The 24670-nt window shown below is 36.1% G+C and overlaps 1 protein-coding gene across 2 annotated transcripts in view; it reads left to right on the top strand.

Annotated features, from left to right (window-relative positions):
- Positions 1 to 24670, top strand: part of LOC139964861 (dual specificity calcium/calmodulin-dependent 3',5'-cyclic nucleotide phosphodiesterase 1A-like) — a 272661-nt gene that overhangs the window by 854 nt on the left and 247137 nt on the right. The window lies entirely within an intron of this gene.

The following is a 24670-nucleotide window of genomic DNA, read 5'->3' as shown; positions in this document are numbered from 1 at the left end:
GATCTTATACTTCAAAACTATATCGCTATTACTCTTATTTGTCGAAGAGTATCACTATAAAAACTTATGACTGAGTCATTAATAAAGTGCACATAGTTATAGTGATTTATTGTTGTGATCATGCTTATAGGCTAATGATGTTCATGTAGGCCTAGGTGATATTTGGTTCAATGTCCATAGCTGAAAGCAGTCTTAAAGAGGTATTCACTAAAAACATAATGACTCAACGATCCGTTGCATGGACTATAGTGCAAGCCAGGATTCATTGCTGTATATGAACTAGGCTCACGCAACGATAGACCTCAACTAGTACTGTAGCCGATAGCATGTAGAAATTAATTTAGGGCGAAAATATACGGCACCGACGTTCAACTGAAACTAGCCTAAAGGTGAATTTCTTGAGCTAATTTGGAGAACTTTCTTCGGGGTATGATAAATCGGTGGGTTTTTTTTACATTTCGTGGTCTTGGCAGCACGGATTTGGATCCATTATATTCGACAATACGTAATGTGTCCGCTCAGTATGATAACTCTATAATGAATCTGACGTAATCAGATTGGTTTAAAAACGAGTACATAGTTAGCGCTATGACGTAGTATAGGTCAACATAGCATGGCAACACCACAGAGCACACAATTCGGTATTTATTAACCGTACATGCATCAACTGCTCCTCCCGCTAGCCTTTCATGTATGAGCGTGATAAGCGGCTTGGGAATTGCATCAATGAGTGAGGGAGGGGGGGGGGGGTGACAAAACACCAATCAGAAAACACGAGGTCATTACTTATGACATATGGTCAAGGAATAGCCATATGCAGCGTGTAACGAGTAACGAGACTATCAAACCGAAGGTGCCCATGGAATTAGGGTATTTTCCCACAATGTAAAGCTATATGCCTTTACAACCAAATGTTTTACCTTGTGGTAATTGAGAAGACTTCAATGTTTCTGCATGTTTCTGAGGTAGCTACTGAGACGCTCATTGCATCCCAGAATCACTGTAATGGTAAAGGTTAAATGTGAGTGCGTGATTGGACCCTTGCATGTAGATAAATTAGAATGGCCTATGTTGAACAAACAGGTAAAACTGTGGCGTATTCATTGATACACCTTGGCTATCTTGACTAAATTTTCTTGGTATAACACATTTTGGGGTCAATATAACCAAGCACAGAAGTATCCAGGATACATCACGGTTCATACAACAAGAAACCATACCGTAACTTTTTCAATACCATGCGCATTTTACGTAGGCATCCATGCATTGCCCTTTAAAACTGCTGTCGCTTTTTATATAGTTTTCGTAAGGGACGGATGTCTTAGTAAGACAAATTAAATCAGGACCGACAAAGTTGTTAGCATTTTTTACATGTAATGTTTGCCTGACTGATCTCTGTTTTATGCGCTAATAACAACTGCAGCCCGATTCATATATATGCAAAGTAGATACCAATTAATTTTGATAATACACAGCTATCGACAGCAATTAAAAAAAGTAATGAATCATACTACAGTGCTCTGCCGACACGTGCGTAGCTATAGATACAATACGTTGAAAACTTAAAAGCTTGAAGTACCAAACATGAACAGGTTTGTCATAACGTACCTGAGAATATACATGCATACATGACGATTGGGTTTCTGTAAGACTTCTCAGGACTCTGTCCATGCATTGCAGTTTGTGTTTACCTACAATATTAAAGCAATATGTCATTAAAGGATCAAGTGGTGAATAATGTGAACCAGCCATTCGACTTCATGTATTCATGATATTTAACAACAGTATAGGCCCATGTACGGTAGGCTTTAATCATGTCCTAAATATACACAGGTAAACATAATATTATTATACCAATGCCGAGTTCCTTGACTTGCAAATCCCGCACAATTATTGATCATTCCCATTGTGCGCAGACGGTCAGGTCACCGTAAAGAAGAGACTATACTTGACTAATCAATATGCCAGAGGATATATACAGGCCACCAAGGTATGACTAAAACGCGCCATTTGATTTAATTTGAATCGGTACCATTCTTCAAACTACTTCAATTCAGACCGTAGAGATAATTGAGTCCATATTGAAAGATAAGCAAGAAAACTGTTGAATCGTAATGCTGTTCTTATGATTAGGCTGATGCAAAATCTGCGGTTGTTAGCTATATATGGATGACATACAAATATTAGTTACCTTTTGTTTACGCTTATAGCTTTCATAAAGGCATATACTGATTTTATATTTAGTTATTCATATACTATATGCATGTATATGTTGCTGTATACTTTTACCATTCCAGGTTATACTATACATGCGGCAGAAATTGCCGTTTTTTTTTTAATCGCTTCATCTCGTCCAACTTGTATGAAGTTGCAAAGGCACGGTTTATACTGAACTATTTACGATACCTTATATATATACACACTTTCATGCTCTAAGAAGAGTTTTCAGTTATTAAAGTCGTTCATTGCACAACAATAATTGAGCAGTTTATCCTATAGTCAGTCCTGCACTGTATAATGAGTATACATCTCAAGACGTTAGGACGTAAATCAAGAAATGTTGCTCTAACTATTTCCACATGCGACATCCAGGACGGTTGGTGCTTGGTTACCGTGTTGGGATTCTATTCGTAATATTAAAAAAATTGTCATTTTGTGACGTAAGTTCACATGATAGATATAGACAAGGTCTGTATACGTTCTGCATAACCATGTGTATATCCATTAAGAGTTGTTTAGTATATCACGTGTTCATGAAGAATTACTGAAATAAATCACCCTCTGTAGCCCCGGTTTAATAACGTTATTAATCGTTCCTTTCTGTCTTCGAGATTCCAACAGGGACTGTTTGTTCTACATATTCCGTATTCAAGCATTTACATAGTACTATGTTTGATTCCAGCAGACCATTCTATTTGTGATTGAGTATTGACTCGTGTTTGCTTAGAACAAACAACGCACTCTAATTAATACGGGTTATTGAGGGGAAAATGCATGAATAACCGCGCGGCTCATTTGATGTGTTAAATCAAATTCTTTAATGCCTATATTACCATTTTAGCATCAACGTTTGAAGTTTCAAGTGAATGAAAAATTTAAATGAAGATGTGTACATGGAAGATTTCGAAGTCATTTTTGTAGTATGAATCTTTTAGCATGTATTTTCAGAGAATAATAAGGGTCATTTCTGATATCAGAGAAAAAAAGAAGAGATTTGCTAAAGTGTCGCCACAAAACCTTTAAAGAAACTGCTGTACTTATAATTACTTACCATTTATTAGAACCCCCGTAGCTCATTTAAGATCCTGTCATTCTGTGTACATGTTCCAATGTTTTTAAAATGCATCTTGTATCTATTGGGTTAAATATATTAGAAATAATGCTTCTTGTTTATATTGCATTTTGTTGTAACGGAGACGTGAATATACTTATACTTGTACAATGTGTTGTTTTACGAGCGATATAATTGGTAATGTTGCTTACCTGCTAAGGAGATTACAAATCTTGTAAAGGAAGCAACGGAAACAACCTCACAGCCGGAATGAATGTTGATGCTGATATTCAAAGAACAAATTTCAAGGGTTCTTATAAACTTACTACATGAATATCCAACCCATTTGCCATGTCAGAGACCTCATTCGATTAGCAACATCAAACATCGAGGGCCCCGGGGTAGGGATGGAGGATAGGGGAATGGGAAAGCCGTTGAAAGTGTTAACAGGAACACATGTTTCTGTTCCTCCCACTCACTAACAAGGATGACACTCTATGGCAGGGTTTCCCTAACTTTACGCCCCCCCCCCACGAACCCCCTGTGGATGTCAGAGTTGCCCACAAACCCCCAACTTTTCGAGACACGATCTGAGTCATTATTATAGTAATACAGTACGTATAACAGTGCTTCGTAAAAGATCAAGTTCATAGTGTAATATTGTAGAGTTTGTCGATAGGTACGACTTTTGTACATTACAAAATTATATGATATATCAGATTTTAGTTCAACAAAAAGTGCTCTAGTTTTGACTTTCAGAAACGTCTCACGAACCCCCTGGGATGGATTCACGCACCCCCTGGGGGTTCATGCACCCCGGTTAGGGAAACCTTGCTCTACGGTCTAGCTGGATCATATATCCGGATGACTCCTTTAAATTAGAAAACGTGCGATAGCTAATCAGACGATCAAGTGTAAAATTCAAATAGCCTATAGCTCAAAATGTTTGAAATATCTTTGAGAAGTAAAACAAAGGAAATATATTTATTCGTGCTAGAATTCAATTCATTCATTTCATTAATCAGTGGCGCGGTACACATAACATGATAAGAACTATAGCCTGGTATATATCACAGATTCCTTCATATCATAATAAATTTTTTTAAAAAAACATAGCATACACGAGAATACATGTAGATACACAGTTTAGTCACAAGGCTAACAAGAACGGAAACCTGAGTGAAGATTTGGAAAAGCTTATGCAAATCTTTGCTAACTGAAGAAACATATAAAAGACAGAAGTCCCTGGTTAAAAGGCTATTGGGCTCGTATTTTGGTCCAGAAGGGACATTGGAAATGAAATCATAGATATGGTCATACTTTTTAATTATTTTTTACGGCGGATTTTTTCTATTTTTTTCGACGGATCTTAGTAACTTGTTAGAAACTTGCTTACTCTGTCGTCATTTCTAATCAAAGTAACAATGTAAATGTCAATTAACCAAATTCTATGACAAACATGACTAAGTCCAAAACAAAGGACTCTGGAGTAAAATATCTGCTAAGAGGTTAAATTACCGATTAAGTAGCTGCAGGAGAGGTGTTTGTGAGTATTAAATTCAGTTGGCAGTTGAAGCTGATATTCATACTCCTTCTATAGTTTGTATTGTTTTATTGAGTACTTATAGGTGAAAGAAGGGCCACTTGTTGTCAACACTTAAGAAACTGTCCTATAGAAGGTTCTCATACCGCTGAATAGTGACCTCAAAGTCTTTTCAAAGCAAAAATCTGTAAATAGACCTATCATGCAGTATATTGTATCTCAATAGAAAAAGAAGGGTTTACAAAATCCGAATGCAGAAGCAGCTTGAATTACAGAGCAATGGTTTGTTCTCATATTATTCATGAAGGAAGGTCCATTCTATTCGTTAAATGGACAGATCTGTTTTTGCTTACCTGTGACCTAAAACTACCTATATAGGACCACTGTCGAATAGTGACGGCTTAAAAATCTCTTTGAATGCACTGAAGTTAGCATTTTTATTCTTATTGCGGTTTCTTCAATATACACTAATAAAGTGCTTCGGTACTTTTGTATACCTAAATACATCAGAACTTTTAACTAATTTTTTTTAAGTCAAGAAGCTTCTAAAGGCACTCCTATCAAGAATTTTTATAGCTTTAAGGGTATTTGCAACCTCCAAATAGATGGCTATTTGATGGATTGATTACCCCTTCTCTGGCCATTTCCTGAAAAAAATATATTAATGACGTATTTAAAGCAATAAGAAGCCAAATTGGAATAACCTATCGAGAGTTTTCTGGTCTGTAAGGACATAAAAGTCTCAAAATATCATTTCGTGTTCAGAGTGTAAATTTAGACGATGAACGAGTTGTAATGTGTAATTTTACAGCAGTGCTATAGCTATCAATTCGAATACTTTAATTTGTAATGTATACGGTAGGAGTGCCAGCTAGCATTTCGAATGCTTAAATTTGTAATGTATAAGTTAACAGGAGTGCCAGCTAGCATTTCGAATGCTTAAATTTGTAATGTTTAAATTCACAGGAGTGCCAGCTAGCATTTCGAATACTTATATTTGTAATGTATAATTTTAAAGGAGTGCTAGCTAGCATTTAATACTAAAAGAGTGCTAGCTATAATTTCTAATACTTAAATTTGTAATGTATAGTTTACAGAGTGCTAGCTATAATTTCTAATACTTAAATTTGTAATGTTTAAGTTTACAGGAGTGCTAGCTATCATTTCTAATACTTAAATTTGTAATGTTTAAGTTTACAGGAGTGCTAGCTATCATTTCTAATACTTAAATTTGTTATGTTTAAGTTTACAGGAGTGCTAGCTATCATTTCTAATACCTAATGTGTAATGTATAATTTTATTCATCAAGCTTGTTACATGCTTTCGGCTTTTTTTATTTGAATCTACTTGGCCGAATTGTGACGATCCTACGTTTTACTAACCGATTCTTAAATGAAATTGACAAAAAGATGTTAACGATACATTGGCAAAGGTTTAAACGTTAATAAAGCATGTATTGTTAAAGATGAAAAATATTACCCAGGTGTTAAAGTCTATTATTGTAGACTTCAAACAGTTCATTGCCTTAATATTGACCAATTTTCTATCAAGTTCCAAAAATTATTTAGGTTAGCAAGGCATGTTCCTCTGAAAATAGTGAAGACAATTTAACAACTCCTGAACTTTCCGATTTGCTGTTTGATATCAGTTATATGCAATATGAAAGAGTCTGGACGATGGTATTTAGTAGAATCAAATGTGTCAGTATAAGAAATCAAATCCAGGGCACGATTGTGCTTGTAATTCGCTCGCCATACATTCGATGCGCAGTTTCGAGCAACCGACAGCGATTATTGCATCACAATAATTGATGCCTCCAGCCGAATCAGTCGTGACTTAGTGTTCATTCCTATGACGAAGAAGTCTTGCTCTGTGAGTTTCTACAAAAAGTCTTATTTTTTGAGCAACAAATTCGTTCTCCTCTGACCCCCCCCCCCCCCCCGCTCTTTCCAAAAGTGGCTCATTACCCCAGGCTAGGAACCACTGCTGTAAGTATATGATATATATGGAACTAAAAAATATAGTTTGGCCCATCGAGTCACCGTAAAGTTTACACAAAATTCGAAAATTACAGGACACCAATATTGTGACCTGCTTAAGTTGTTAGTGCCTCTCCAACTCAGGATAGCTGAAGAAGAGCGGCATTTCATTACATTTATTCGACTTTCATTAGCCTTTCGTGTTGCTAACAGTTGTATGTTTGGTCTTCTTGTTAGTATAACATTCTTTATCACTGGAGGTAGGACCAAAATCTTATGGTTCCTGTTACAGAATTATCTATATATTAGCTAATGCTACTTGTATATAAATCTCTAAACAATTGTGCTCCAAGTTACATTGCTGATGTCGTTTACAAGTATCATCCTGTACTTGGTAATCTTAGATCCTGTAACTTGTCGCTCTTGAAATCGGTCAAAACAACGTGTGTGTGTGGGGGGGGGGGGGGGGTTCGGGGGGATATTTGGTTGTTACTGCTCTACGCATTTGGAATAAATGACCGAATGAAATCAGACTGGTACCAAGTATCAGTTATTCTTATAATAAGTAAAACGTATCTAATAGCTAAGTCTTTTGATGACATTTCTTAATTTCTGTGATTATTTTTGTGGATTTTTATTGTTGTTATTTTCTTTAAGCTCTACATTCAGAAAAACCATAACTGATAAGTGTGTTCTTCTTGATTCTTAGAATACTGGTGACGATTTGAAATTGTTTTGGAAGACTTTTTGACACTTTTATTGCTTATAGGCTACATTAAACGGTCAAAAAGTGTGATCATATGGTTTAATAAATCACCATTAATTTTTTCGTGGTTCGGTGTAAAAACTAAAGGTTGCAAATGCACTTGCTACGGTGCTACAAGTATCTGTGTCATAGTCGTCGCCCTTAAGCCATGTAATATTCACGAATAGTCGGATACCCTTCCATCTAAACAATAGGCTAGATCTATGTGGTTTTAACATGTGATACCGTACATATTAATAATTTACGAATAGTCGAATACCCTCCCATCTAACCGATAAATATTTGCGTTGTTACAACCGGTTATATCGTAGCTATATATGTAATATGCACGAAACCCTCCCATGTAAACAATAGATCTTTGTGGTTACATCCTGTGGCTGCTCCGTAATTTCGACTTGTTAACCATTTAGACCAATGTTGACAATTTTGTGTCCCACAAATTGAATATAATATTTTCCTTTTTATTTGATGTTTATGCCCAATTTTGATAGACTAAAATAGCAGACTAGTTTTAAGGATAAGTTTTAAGGATAATTTAACAAAATAAACAACTGATTAACCGACTGATTATTGATTAAGGATTCATTCTTTAGCGATGGAATGTGCTGCATACTGTAGTCAATTCACTAACAAAATGTACTTTAAGTACACGAGAAAATGTAAAATTGGTATAACAGATATAGACTGTGTTTTGTTGTACAACTTTATGTTCTTTAAGAAGGTGGTGGAAGCAAAGACAGGAAGATTTTTCATTTCCTTGTGATGCTACATGACATATACTCATGGACAAAATAACAACTCACATATGGTGAAGAATATTAAATCATAATCTTATATTATAATCTGCCAGCAAAAAAACTTTTGTCGCGAGTTTTATATAACTTAAGATGGGAGAAGTGATTGGCATTGATTCTCTAAGATAGTCTGTAACAAGCCAGACATGTTCCGCTTGAAACAGTTTTCACCTAGAATTAAGGTATAATTCTGACGAGAAATTAGAGACTTTGCATTTAGAAACATAAAACCTGATACAGTTATAGCGTGTTAGAATTATTATCCATATATACTTTTACTATACTGCATTTCGCTACCGTACTTGAGAATACTTCAAATCTCCTTTAACATAATATAAGACGTGTTCAATAACGATTACCAACAATACTAAGTTCAAACCTGAGTGGTTTAGCCTTGAAGAGCAAGCAGTCACCTGTAAAGCCTCAAATGGATTTTCCCGAGACCAATATCTGCACTTAGGCTTGATTTATTATATGAAATCTCACTTTACGTGATTATGAATTTACAATCATCGCCAAATTAAATGATATGAAGGATATAAGTGCAATTTTCTTATGTACCAGTAAGCAAGTTATTGCCTAGGGCTTGAAATTAACACACTATAATGCATTAATATGTCTGTCATATACCGTACTTTAGTCTAAAATCTCACCCAAAACGAAGACAAAATACCTCAAACCTATTTGAATCTATCTAACGTTAAGTGATTATAAATGATGCATAGTGAAAACTTGCTTTAGTTATTTTAAAAAATAGCCAAATTGTAAACTTACTTAATTAGCATGCTTTGTGAATGCAAAGTTACTATGAAATGACTGCATTCTATAACATAACATTGTTTTGCGAGATTCTTTCGTTTACACTACATGGGTGTCATTTATCTCTTTTCCGAAAAGGTGCAATTTGCTGCTATAAATGAAAATTACAACTTTCACAAGGGCGACGGCGTCAAGGGAGCCATGGTTGGGACAGGGATAACCGTTTTGCAATATGTAATAAGAGTACATTTTTGTTACTTAAAAGTTCTCTTTTAAGAAAAATGGTATTAAAACCTGAGCATTTGTTGAAAATTAATGCGGTTTTGTTGAGAAACATTCCGAAATATATACTGTGTAAATAATGTGCTTTACGGAAACGACAGAGGATTCATTTTGGAAAGTTTTGAGGTAAATTTGTGGAACCATTTATATCCCTTAAACCAAATTTACATGTTCTACTGCCCCCTTTACAAGATTGGAATCACTTCCGAGCTTTCGTATATCAATTTCCATAATATAACCCATCCCGGTTGCTACAGGCATAAGTAATTGCAAACACAGCCAAATGCTGCCAAACGTTCATAGTGGTTGCTATGAGAACGCCGGGTATTCAAGCATTTATTGGACACTTGTCTCATAGGTTAATTGCTATACATGTTTGTTTATGCATACAAATGTTTACTTTTGCTTTTATTCTGTAGTAAACTACATTCCTTCAAAAAGTTGCTGTTAAAACCTCTAGTAATTCTCTGAGAGATTGTTTTTATTTCTTTGTCACTGTATGCGTTTGTTGAAATGTCAGGATTTTGTAAGATATTGGGCAAAATATTGATTTAACTGCACTGATATTTATGCTCAAGAAAGGTACTAATGGAACAATCTTGTGTTAGATTTCTTGAAATGGAAGTTTCGTTGCTGTATATCACATACCATATAGAGGGCCCAGCTATAAAGGCTATCTACTCACAGGACATAATGAGTCATTGTGATCATAAGGTTTTGGTTGTCTTCAAATCTTAGAGAATCGTGAACGAATTTTGCCTTATATACTCCTACATCGAACTCTTGATATGAAGGCCTTCTTACACAGTTAATCGCCCCTAATTATAACATTCACAAGCTAAGACCGTGGATCATTGCATAAACACATATTGAGCTGATTTTTTCTCTGAAAAGCCCACGATTGTTTGCTTCCATTGGAATTATCATCAGTACTGTTGTGCGAATTAAGCATGTGAATTTCGTGCAATTGGTACTATATACTTTTTAAGAAAAAGTCGCCCAGGAAAGAACCTGGGCACGAAAACCAAACTACCGAACGACTGATCCGCTCTCAGCCCCAGTCCCCTTGCATCGGGACTGTGACTGTGTGATCATCGTCGGGTGTACATCACCATTTCCCTCGAAAGGCAACAGATACTACACACAATTGGTACTATATATAGTGCAAAGTGTACTCACTAACATTCCACTATTTCATGAGAAGGCAAATATTTGAAACTATGTATATATGAACCGTATTGTAAATTCGTCTTGAACGCAACAAGCAAACACAAGTAAGCTACACTGTACACGCATGTCCTTGTGCTGTCGAGTGTGAAGTATTAATTATGCATGATATATGTAACTTGTCATGTTTTAACAAAAACAAAAGGGACAGTTGGATGTCTTTGTAATAAGAATTGTCAATGACTTCCCAATTATTGCATCTGAATTATCACGATATGTGATTGATGGAACTATGTCTATGTAAGTTGACAAATGTAACACTGTAGTCTCGATGATATGTCATCAATAAATTTACCGTTATTCGTGACATTGAGCCAATTCGTTAGGAAGTGGTGAAATGCCACAGACGTCTCGTATGACTTTTGCTTACAACGAAAATGTGACAAAACAAAAAAGAAAATAAAGATATATATGCTATTCCACACTAAATCTCAGAACAATGCATCTCATTAGCTTGACTATTATGATAATATATGGTTTCAAAGCATGATACCGGTATAAAACTTGAAAATTTGCGGTGTGTCAATATACCTGTTTTATGGAATCAATGCTAGATCCTACCATGTTAAGTTGTCTGGGTAACAAAATATTTATTTGGAATCAAATTATTACCTCTCCCCCTTATACCTTCATATATTTAAAAGTACAGAATTATGGGACTGTGTCTTATGTCTTATGTCAATCTGAATTTTTAAATAATCATTAGGTTTCGTATAGGATTATTGACGAACGCAAAACCTTATTTTTAAGTAAAAGTTCATAGATGTTACTTTTTTGTGGATGTTTCCTCTGTCATGAATGTACAACATAACAAAGTCACTGCTAATATTGCAATCAAGTGATCATCATATAGATCAAGCCGTTTACTGTTGTATGTGAAGATAGTTACATGTATTAACTGCATGCGCATATAATGAGATACCACACTATTCGAATATCAGAAACACATTGATTTCGGGTGATTACGTCACGTGTTAATGGGGAAAGGGGTTTATTAGGAGATGGTCACCAGTAGTAAGAATATGCTTGAATCTTTACCTGATTTAAATATTTCCACCCAGGTTTCTTAATTTGAACAGGTTTGAATGATAAATGGACCGCACACCGGCATGCATGCTGCTTCGTGGGTCAGTCGTGTTCACACGGCAATAACTGTCGAAAAAGAACAAAACCGAAGGGCAATCAGCAAATGTATTAAAAAGTATATTAGTATTTGTGTATATTACTGAGAAGTGATCCAATTGGATAGATAACACATTTCCATAAAAAAAAGTTATCTCAGTTATACAACGCAGTGATTAAATATACATTTAGCTAAGAGGCAATATCTGTTATGGTGAGACAATTATGACGGGAGTCGATAAATACACGAGTATAGATGTGCTATTAATGCCACTCAACGTTAAGTATATACCATTTATTGAATACTGACACAGTAAAACGTCGCTTAAGTGGTCTCTTAAATGCTGGTAGAAGTTGCCATAATATGGTATTCAGTATTTAATGACATGGCTGGTTTATTATGGTACTTTGCAGGGAGTTTTTGTTTCCTTCTCGTTTCATGATAACATGACGGCGAAGGTTTTATTTACGAGAGGTCGTCGTGGTGATCAGTGACTTGGAGCCTTTTTTGTTACGCACTAGCAGTTATACATACTGTGCCTTTCACAATCAATCAACTGCGTCGATTGTAACAGAGCATATTTCTTATTAACACTCTTGATATCCATATTTATCATATGATATGCCACATTTTAATGTTTGCGATTCCAGATCTCTAGTCGACGCATATATCATGATTGATATGACTGCATGGTGACCATAAATACATCTTTACATTGAGTCATTCATGCACGTATATATGCTCTGACGGCATCCGTTGTTCCTTTTCTCAGTTGTGTGAATCTCGAGGGATTGAATAGTTCCCTATACTCATTCACACAATGGACACCAGTCACGTGCACGTAATTTACCATTTCCCAGTTGTCTTCTCTGTATATGATATATCTTAGGAAGGCGATCCTTTTCAGAACATTTTCTGAATAAAGTACAAGTCGAGGGATTTCACCATGCGATTAACCCATATCAAGCAGTTGAATGTACCTTAGCAGAGCTTCTTGCTGAAAGGACACTTGAAACAAACTCAGGCAAGTCGTGAGTTCTTCTGGTATCCGTAACCGTATATTAAGTCCAGTCATGTTCAAAGGGTAGTATCAGTGAGGTGTGGTACTTTTTGTCTCTTTAAGAGCGTGGTGTGGTAATGAGGGGCGGGGGGGGGGATTTGATTCGTTTCAGTATTGAAAGGATTTAGGAAATCAAAATGTATGAATGTACCTACGATTACTGTTTCAAGCCATACTTGAAGATTATACATATTTCATTATCGTTCACCCCTCCTGCATGTAATCAGCTCCCAAGATTTCAATTTACGTGAACAAGATAATTCGTATAATGAATCCATGCCGTACTGTAGTTAAAACTAATGCCGAAGACGAATAGTGTCATGTCATTAGACCCTCTAGAAATCATTAGGTCTATTTTCAAAGTAAATATGGCTGTTCAACGCCACAGGGTTAGTAGACACTCAAAGGAACGCCATAATGTATCGAATTATTCCCAGCATGCTATAATGTAAGGAAATCGTGGGGGAAACATCAAAAGTATGCTTTTCACGTATTATCAATTAATTCGTGCTTGTTATCATTAAAACGGAGTGGTGATGAACGGAATACTCTTGGTTGATATTTATTATCATTTGTTCTTATATTTTCAGTACACAATTATTTAGTATATTCATTATATATTCATATATATATATATATATATATAGGCTCATACATTCTTGCTGAGTGTGAAAAAAATCGGCCCAGCCGTTTTAGGAGGATTTTTTTAATACCAATCTGTGCTAAAAATAAACGTTTGATCTTTAACCACGTGACCTGTGACCTCCGTTCCCATGGCAACCACATATTTTGATAGTACCTGATATTTTCATGATACGTGTGACAGTTTCATGCCCTAAATTCAACCTTTGACCACTGATCTTGGTTATTGGGGTCTACGAGACATAAGGGTTCACTGTACCTGCTCACCAACTTTTAAGAAATTCGGCTCAGCCGCTAGGAGGAGTTTTTGACACAAATTGGACACACACACAATGACACATCACCCACCGACAGAAACACCCTCACGCGCACACCCACGGACACATTTTGACCCCTCCCACAGTCATGGATTTCCGGTCACCCTGGCGTACCCCACAATGGGTGATCCCGAAAATAGCTACTCAGGAAAATTAACCATTACCATGGCGATCGTTGCTATGGCAACTGACATAGCTGTATATTGCCCAACTGGCAAAGGAACTACAATACCTCATCCTCCCCATAGGAGCGATGAGATAACAACGTTCAAACATGTATTGGTGTTTTACTTCTTTTTGTGTAGGCGTAAAGTATATGGTCCAGCCGTAAATACAGATCAATTTTAAAGGCATAACTATGGAGCGAATAACGTTCTCCGTCAATCTTTCCCATGGGAGCAATAAATCGAATTATGTTCCTTCAGTTATTAATCTAAAGTGTGTGTACGTCACCCTCGAAAAGTGAAAATGTATTATTGTATGTAATGTGCTGCAGGCTACAGTGTAAGAGCAAAATATATTTCTCCAGAGGGCAGGACTTTCACCTTTAATATTGCCCATGGTCGCATTTAACAACACAGCTTACCGTAGGGTGTTATTCCTTCACCAGGACTGTTGAAGACGTGACAAGATCAAATTCAGCGTCAAAATTACAAAAATACGTATAACACTATACAGTTCGTGCATAATATTGTATTATTAATAATATCATAGATGGATGGATGGATAGATATCAATGACGTTCTAAATCTTTTGGCTCAGCGGGATTCGAATATTTCTTGTAGAGTGATGTCTTACTTAACTGTTCAATATTTATATGGGGAAACTGTTCATTGGCTACCTATTACACTTTCTTTTCTGTAACTCCGAGGTTTCTTATCCGTATATGTGTAATGCCATAGCCACCCTATGCCAAGAAATACAAAAAATATATGAATATTTGATATACCTTTACTTATAGTTAATTCATTTGCTGCATGGTTCTCTTGAAGATAATTTTGGTCTTGCTTTGACGGCTCCAACAGATTTTGTTTCCCTCTACAAATGAGTAATCGGTAATACATGTAGGAAAATCTGAATCTGATGAGCTCTCACATCAGGAAACGACGTTCCAAGTTTAACCTACATACAAGTGATTAAAATTCTCCATCAGGTACAATATGTATGCACTGGAAACGCCAGGCGCGGCGGAACGGAAAAATTATTGGGGGGGGGGGGCTAATATGTGGAGACTATCTAAGCGGAGCGCCACCATCAGTTGGGGCGGAGCGTACAAGAAAATTTTTGGTTTTTCAAATCCCCCAGATGGCCGGAAACGGCACTTCCCGAGTGTTTTATGCTGCGAATACCTAGCCCTAAGCCTGCAATTTCTCAGATTGCACGTAAAAATCTGTAAAAACATTGTAATTTGTATATTCGATGGTGTTTTAAGAGAGTAGCTATTACTCGACGTGTACTCGCAAAGACGTTTTTGAGTGTAGTAAATTACTACTTGGCGGTTCAGAGTGTGGCAAACTATCATAACTATCGGGGGGACGTTTGGTAGGTCAAACTACGTTACGCGCCACCATGGCTGGCGCGTAGCGTAATGGAGAAAATTTTGAAAATATGCCTCCCCGATTGCAGGAAATGGCACTTCCCGAGCTGGAAAACAAGACCCCTGCCATTCCAGAGTAGTCACATTTAGCCTACTTGCCATCATCATTATTGAAAATTATTGAAACATATACCTCCGAGATTTTTTTTTTTCCATTTTTTAGTCCTACTTTTCTTTTCTTTTTTTGCGTCGTGAATATTGGTCCGGCGTTCGCCCGACCTGCCCGTACCGGCTCCGACGCCCCTAAATTAAATAAATGTCATAAGAAAAAACAGAAAGCATTTCTTAATGTCAACAAATGGGTAATTCCAAATCATGTGCAGTTGCCAATAAATTTCTATGACCTAGCACTGTCATCATGTCATGAATGCATGTACCCTATACAGTACAGGTGAAATACTAATATTGTGTTTTTGTTCGTTTAATAATTGATTGCGTTTAAACATAAAGCCATGTTCCACGCCTTGCGTGTACTCGTAGTGTAAACGCAAATGTTGATGAGTGTAGCGTTTAGCTTATTACCCTCAAGGCTTATTTAAAACACTAATATTCGATGAGGCATGATACAGACAATCAATTATATCATATTTCTTTATTACACCTATATAGTATACGTGTGCATCGGACAGATCGACAAGTATGCATTTAAAAATGGGCAGATGCACGTTTCGGAGCCTTGGTTAATATTGGGGGGGCTTATCATGCATTTGCCCCCTCAACTTTTTCATTGGGGGCTGAGCCCCCCAAGCCCCCCCCCCCCCCCGGTTCCGCCGCCACTGGGAAACGCAGCACATTGATCAGTTGTTGTATATACGTACTTTCGATGTAAGCTCATGCACGAAGTATCATGCAAAGAAAAGAAAAACATTGTCAAACTGAAACCTTATCCTACCTCATCCAGGTTTCAAAAGTACAATGATAAGGTCAACATTCGTCAATAATAGTTGTGTTTGCATTGATTGAGTATATTTATCCATTCCATTCATCGTAACCATCCCTCTTCCAGAAATAGTACAATAACAAGGGCGCCATGTGATTTGTGAGTCCTACATGTTATGTTCGCATGAGGCTTACATCTTGCTTTCATGTCAGTGCATTATTACTTTCTACATTTCATTTGCTGGTACATTATGGTCTATATCTCTTACAGACACACCAAACGCTACCCTTGGGCACAATAATCCGTTCTTTGCAGATACGCCCTATCCTCAGCTGTAACGTTCAAACTACCTGCACCATCGGTAGAGATCGCCGCATTTGCAAATGTGATGAGAATTCATCATTTCAAGTTGACTTCGAGTGATTTTAACATAGCGATTATTCCAAATAAACTAATTTTACAATCATCTTCCTATTCTCTTTCACATGCCGCAGACATATCCATATGAGCCTGGCTTTGATGGAAGAATTATACACTTCGAGTGTAGAGTTCTATAAGAAAAATTGAAAAATTACAAAATGAAATCTCTAATTTTGTTTTACAACAGTGCCCTATAAGCATTTTGAATTATAGTATTACATGCGCTAACATGATTAACGTTAGTAATTTATATGATATAAACCGTTAAAAGTAATAACTGCATGCGAGAACGAAAGGGTTTAAAACGTTTGACATGCAGCTCTTTCACATTCAATTATTTCGTCATTATAAGCTTCTACGTCAGGCTACCATACCTTTTCGTTTTTTTTTTAAATTTGAGAAGAAGACCTCAACTCATTCATTTTATAAGCTAACGCGAGAGAAACTGTTGTTTACAGTTAAGTAGGCCTACTGGCCTTATATGCAACATTAAAGAGTCTTAGAATAAATTAAACCGCCTGTAACCATGTTAATTAAATATTAAAGACGTTAACTTTAGCTGGCAATCACTGATTACACTGACAGCGATATTTTAAACTATAAAACGTAGAACAGAGAAACAAAAATTAGGGTGTTAGCTCGTTCATTGTGATACATGTGGCATGATATATTCGACTAAGTGACAGCCTCCGGGCTCTATACACTTGGCATTTAACCCTCTCCCGCTAAGAAAATAAGGCCCCCCCCCCCAATAAAAGAAAAACACAAACAAACTACGTAAATAAGTACGTTACGACTAACATGATTTGAAGATGTGACTGGATTCTAGCATGATCTGCGATATTGTGGACCATTCATCTTAGTTCATTTCTTAGCTGCAGATGACTGTGTTACATAATGCTATATATTTGTAACTGTGAATAAGAATACCATTGTGTTAGCAGCTACATATCCATTTTAATGTAGTATGATATATATGTATATGTATGATGTAGTATAATTAGAGACAGACGCGAGGGCCGAAATGCCCAAGCAGGTTTGTAGATCGACAGTTAATACTTTATGTGTTAGACCTGGCATGCAGACCAAGTCAAATATAATCTTTGGTATATGAAATGTAGTTTAAATATACCTTAAAATCAATTTTAAGAATATAGTATAAATTATAGTATGGAGTAAAGTATTTGATATCTGCTTGTCCACGACTGATTCTTGATTTTCGCAATTTACATGCTATCACTTCATTGACTTAATGAACCATTGCGCCTTTACGATCTGCATGGTCATAGCCTTTGTGAATACTGCACAGCATCGCTAAGAGCGATTTCAGATTCATGTTGTCATGACAACACTGACAACTCTAAGCTGCCAGTCTATGGAAGAGGCTATGCTGAAGACAAGTTTTTGTTTCAGAAACAATGTAATTTAACACCAGTTTTATAGATGGCAGGCAGAATTTTCAATCAACGTTATATCTATAGCCTAAGAGCGATATTACGAAGGTTTTTAGTCAATGATTATTCATAAGTTTACCTTTAATATCTACAGTTATTAATGATCAACACACAAGAAAATCCCCGTGTGTGCGTGTATATGTGTACTTACAATTTATACTTACATAAAAACAATGTCGTACGTATCCATGGCATCAATTCAGGTACCAAGTAAATTAAATTTAAAGGTCTCTTTAAACTCCTTTCCGTTGTGGCAAGCTTTCTTTCTATTGTATAGATATAAACGTACACATAGAAAATCGTATCATGTTTTAGTTTATATATACTCATATATTTTCTCCATAAATTGCGGTACTTTTAGTAATTCTGTACCATTTATACATTTTCAAGTGTATTCTTAATTGGATCTTATAGCTGCCTCTGTATAGTGCTTTCTAGCCAACATTACGTCCAGAAACTGCATGAAAGTACAATGTTGTCTTCTTGCTTTGACCTAGTTCAGTTCAAAACATATATGAGACCCGTCTGACATTTCTTTCGATATAACTTTGCCTTATCGCTGCTTTTCTAAGTCACAATCAGTCACAAATGGTCACTCGCATATTCCTCGTTCCCACTCTATAATATTTTCTTACACAGTAAATGCCTGTGTAAATGCCTGTGTAAATACCTGTGTAAATGCCTGTGTAAATGCCCGTGTAAATGTCTGTGCACATGCCTGTGTAAATGCCTGTGTAAATGCCCGTGTAAATGTCTGTGCACATGCCTGTGCAAATGCCTGTGTAAATGCCTGTGTAAATGCCTGTGTAAATACCTTGTAAATACCTGTGTAAATGCCTGTGTAAATGCCTGTGTAAATACCTTGTAAATACCTATGTAAATGCCTGTGTACATGCCTGTGCAAATGCCTGTGTAAATGCCTGTGCAAATGCCTGTGTAAATACCTGTGTAAATGCCTGCATAAATGCCTGTGTAAGAATGACACAACAGTTGTGTCAAATTGCTATTGCCTGTCTAATGAAAACACAAAGTTATATCAAATGTATAGCATTGCTTAACGACGTCTTAGGAAATCATGCCACATCATATTTGTTTTAAGAACCATAACGAAGCTGATGTGTAAACTCTGTGGAGTTAATATTAATGAGATTAAATTTATTGATTATGTGAGCATGCTTCTACCACCGACTGATCATATCATATGTACAAAGATGTCATTTTGCTGCCAAGTTATTAATATTTTAGCACCTCCTACTCATTAATATGCATACCGAAACCAATAAAATCCATGTGCTCAGTATGGCTGAGATATATACCAAGTATGACATCAATCTAACTTGTCATTATTGATATGTGTCCAACCTTGGTGTTACACACATGCACACACACACACACATGTCAACTTGACTGGCAAGGTTCTCATATTGCCATCGGCATATGAACAATAAAAAACTGTACACTATAGCAAATGGTCTTTAGACATGACTTCTATCAACATATCTGCCATCTTGCCCGAGGTATTGAGTTGTTTTCTGTATAATATAGAATTATATCTGGATAGTTTGGATTGATCAATTGATCAATACCAAACATGGTTTACTGCCAAGTGATTAGCCCTGATATATGGCTACTTAACCTCAAAATGTTTTAGTTTTATCATATTTACTGTTTAGATGTCAATGAAGGATCGGGCTGCATCAGATTTGGTACATCTGCTCATTTTCTCACTTGAGGATGACATTCCCATTGGCAAGACGTAGGGCAACACAAAAGATGCAACCAAGTTTGCTTCGTCTATTACGTAGAATAGGAATAAAAAAACAAACATTAATTTTGCTAAAATTTGTTTTTCAGATGCATTATGACATGGAACCCAACAGCAGTTTATGGTTATGTAATTTGTGTTTCACAATGTGGACCTCACGGGTTGACATGGACATTACTGGAATGTTCTTTGACTTTTCCAGAAGTACACAAGTTATCGTTCGATGCATGTGAAAACATGTTGACATCAGTAGCATACATTTCCATTGTAAGATTGTACAATATTAAAACCGTAATGTAAATTTGCATAGTTGTGCGATGCTATATGTGATATGTCAATATGAATGGGATATGCACCCAATAACAATAGGAATCATGTACTAAATATGACAAAACATGAATACCAAGTATGATATCAATCTAACATGTAGTTCAGGTAATACCGTATCCGTATCGTGTTAACAAACTCATAGTTACACACAACCTGTCTAGCGGACCTCTTTGAATTAATCAGTTCAGAAACTAATGTGTTCTTATTGTGCTTCTTTTCCTATGAATATTCATAAAGGGTTTCCGCGTTGTTGACAATTGCTAACTTTTTATAATAAAAGCCACAATCGTTGTTTCAGAAGCTTCACACAGTTTCTCAGCTATGCCTATACTTCATTCTATAGCCTTCTGTATTGTAAGCAATCAATGTCTCTTACCACACATTGTAAGAATTTGTGAGTAGCCTAATTAGCAGATGGAATAGGTACAATGATTGCTGTTTAAAACATGCCAAGGAATGACACAAGTTACAAGAACACTTTATGTCACAAGTTCATTAAGTAAACAGAATCAAACAAAGCAGTCTAGACATATTCCATGAAAGCCTCAAGTTATTCTGGTTCTTGTCCCAGGATAATATGGTTTTGTCAGTGGAACGTTAAATCTGTGCAGACATGTTTCTATTGCTATTGTAATTTTCTTCAGAAAGTTCCTGCCACACGGTGGAAAGTGATGGCGGTAACACACATCCAGTGGCGTAGCTAGAGGTTTTGGCGCCCGGGTGCAAGAGTAGACAATTTCGCTCCCAATTATAATTATAATATTGTGAAATAAATTGATATTGGTTGTATAGGCTTCAAGCATATCCGTACCGTACCATGGACGATGTGTGACACCCCCCACCCCCTGCCACAAACATCAATCAACTTAAACAAGTCATTTTTAAATAAAGATTGAAGTGTTTTCTTCGTGTCCTAACACATATTGTATTAAAATTGTTGAAGCTAATGTTAGGCTCATCCTTTACAAAAAAATCAGATTCAATAAGGATTTTAAGGCTAGCCTAATGCTTTAAACTATAATATAAGCAAGCCGAGACATACACTGTTATACTCAACTTATGCCCAACGTTAGGCCTAGCCTACAGTAGGCTACTTTAACTTATGTGTACCAATTCCACGTAGCATGAACAGAAATAAGGTCTATAATTCGCAGAAAAAATACAAAATTCAAAACGGCTGATCGGTGATCAATTTCACACGTATTATAGCCTACCCCTTTTAGAGTCAAGTGTCGAAAAGGCTTAGTCGGTAGGGGTCTTTTCACTTAAGTATAATATTAGTACTAGGCTAGGCCCTAACTAACCTAATTACGATTTGCATACCTTCAAACATTTCATGAGGCAAAGCAAGACCCATTCTAATTTGCTGCTGACGAAGTCATTATATTTCATGGTAAATATATGTAAAGAAACTTTATTGTTAAAAGGTCGTGTTGAAATTAGGCTGTTTTAGTTGAAGCAACGTCAGATAGTCGTCGTATGTCTGTATGCTATGTGTAGGCCTATCGTACTACAAATATACTTCTTTTTAACAAAATTCACCCAGGAATGAACCAAGACACGAAAAAGCAAAGAAGACTGATCCGCTCTTAACCCCAGGCCCCTTGTATATAGACTGTGATTATGTGATCATCGTCAGGAGTGTTTCACAACTCCCCTAGAAGAGGAATATAATGTTACACATCTTAGTCAAAAGCCGAGGACCTACTACTGTACTAGTATTTTAACCTTTACATACGTTGTACGTAAATATTGTGGGTAGAGTTTGGCGGTCCCGCTGAAAACGTCAGAATAAGTAATTATATTTTCTGCAAATTTATCAAAATCGTCCCGTCGCTTAATTAAACTAGACTTTAAAATGTATTTTTAATTTAATTTTTTTTTATATCTATTTATGTTATAAATAAAATAATCTTTCAACAAGGTACTTGCTTTCTAATCTTGGGACGCCCGAGCTTACATACTTTGTTGTCATCCTGTAATACAATGCTTTGTAGGTAAGGACTTACATAGGTGTTGTGTACAATTTCTACACAACCTGTTTTTAGAGTGTAGGAAAACGTAGATAACAACATCAGGAATTGTCATGTTCAATCATGCTCAGATAGTCACATGCGGATCATAGACAATTCAGATCAATTATTCCATTCTCAAAGGACCCCCCCCCCCTTCTTTTAGTAGCAAGAAGAGTGCACTTAAGACGCTCATACCTGCATATTTTGACTAATTTTATAGATATGGAGAAAGTAACTTGTAATCAAACACTTGTTCTATATAAAGTGTCCGCCCCCCCCCCCCCCCCAAGGGCGAAGTTCTCTCTGAAAGTTAAATTAAACTAATACTAGGAATGATTGCCAAATGTTAAAGGTGGAGATTAACATATTGAATGTCTTCACTAATTCGAAGTACTGGTCAATCCTTACGCTAGTCATTTTAACGTCAGGAGCCATATTCCACTTCAAACCACTCAATTAATTTAGAATGTTCTATGACATATTTGTTTCGCCCAAATGGCACAATTATTAGCGCACAGTTTGCTTCGACAGTCAATGGCAATAAGGACAATACACTACATTCTTATGTGAAGAGTAGTATAGGCTATAGGTACGTCTGTTATGAAAGTGTGGTTGGTCTACGTTAAATAGTGTTGTTTCAGTTTGTAATGAAAAACAAAAACTGTTGACAAGATTTTAAGCAATGTCATCTGCTTTGACACTCAACAAAAAGGTGGTCTCTGCACACAAAGGTACCAACTGCATTAATGACTGGCGTAAACAGGTCAGTTCCTTTCAAAATATTTATAGTCATACTGTCGATTGTGATAGAAAAATTACAAAAATTTAAGCATGGTTTTGTTTGCCAAATAATTCGTATTTTTCTATCCTTCTCGTACATCAATGAGTCTGTGTTTAAAATCGTCGTTATATTCATCTTGTGTAAGTGTAATATTCTTCAACATTATTTGATACTATTTTTTGAAGTTATTACCTTTACCAATGTACAATATTGTTTCATACAGAGATTCAAGCATCAGAATGAACTCATTATAAAAGTATTCCCCCTCCCCAAAATAATATTGTAAAGTTCATTTAAATCAAAAGATTAGCAAATCTTCCCTTTATAGCTCTGTCCTTGAAATGGTTATATTTACTATAACTGCCTGTGTACAGTCTATATATGAGATTTGCCTTAGTTGAGTAATGAAATGATAGGCGAACGAGGATATATGTCTCTGTCATGAATATAACTATTAGGCCTTTAATAGTGCATTAAATATGAATAAAATTGATCTCAGTGAATCGCCTGTCAGCATGACTGCATTAGCTGGACGTGAATTTTTGAGTCTAATCTACTTGACTCCTGGACGAGAGCCATGTGAGGAGTCTTTAAGTGTCGTTAGCATTAATGATTCTCAAGGGGTCTTATTATTATGATTGTATTCAGTTTGGTTCACATCCGTCACAGCTGTCGTGATTACCGTAATGTGTATTATCTATGCTCTGACCAATGACATTATTTGCTGCATTTTGTTGCCATGTTTTACTCTCAGGATATATTCGTGCCTTCTTCTCTTTTCTTGATGTTGTTTCTTAGTAATGCTGTTGGCTGCAAGAGTGATAGCGCTTGTTATTTCTTCACGTTTGAGTTTTAATAATTAAAAACATGATGTAAGTGATTGATCAATCATATATGACAAAACAAAATAAACGAAGATGATTACAATTTGATCATCTTTAGACTAAATGTATGCGAACCATCGTCCGAACAGATTAATTATAACATGATAAGAGACATACCCTATAATTGTAATCTTATATGATTTACACGTCAGGGGAAACTAAAAGATAGCTAAATTATCAAACAGTAAGATTATACATTGTCGGAAAGACGGTTTTAATTGGACTGTCGATGTTAGATGTCTTAAAAAGGTTGTTTTTATATAGTGTGTGTTCCTTTTCATATCACTTAGGCTATGATGTTTGAAATATATGTTGACTTCTCCCCACCCCCCCCCCCCCACCGCCCTTCCCTCGACAAAATGTTTGACTCCATGATTTTAAGTCATATGAAAAGAATGTCCTTTGTCATATTAACACTAGAATATCCAGTCTCCTGGTTTCCCATAATTTTATTTCCGTATTAGTAAATAAGCATTATAACATGATCTGAAAACTGTGTCAGTATTTCTTTTTTATTTTATTTTAACATTCGCATTCGAAATAGGCTATTAATGACCCTGTTATGCTCAATTACACTAAGTTTAGGAACAATAAAACATGATTTTCCACAACGATATGCATACCAGTGTAACACCAAGAAAGCTGCCAGTTTAATGGAGGTGTTTATCAGAAACATATCTCCATCAAGTATATTGAATCTGTTATGGTAATATTTTGCAGGGTGCAGAAACACATAGCTGTACATAATTACACCGTTTGACAATTTGGTCGACCGTTAAAG

Source organism: Apostichopus japonicus, chromosome 23, assembly GCF_037975245.1.
Source record: "Apostichopus japonicus isolate 1M-3 chromosome 23, ASM3797524v1, whole genome shotgun sequence".
Taxonomy (NCBI): domain Eukaryota; kingdom Metazoa; phylum Echinodermata; class Holothuroidea; order Aspidochirotida; family Stichopodidae; genus Apostichopus; species Apostichopus japonicus.
This window is presented reverse-complemented; position numbering and strand designations above follow the sequence as displayed.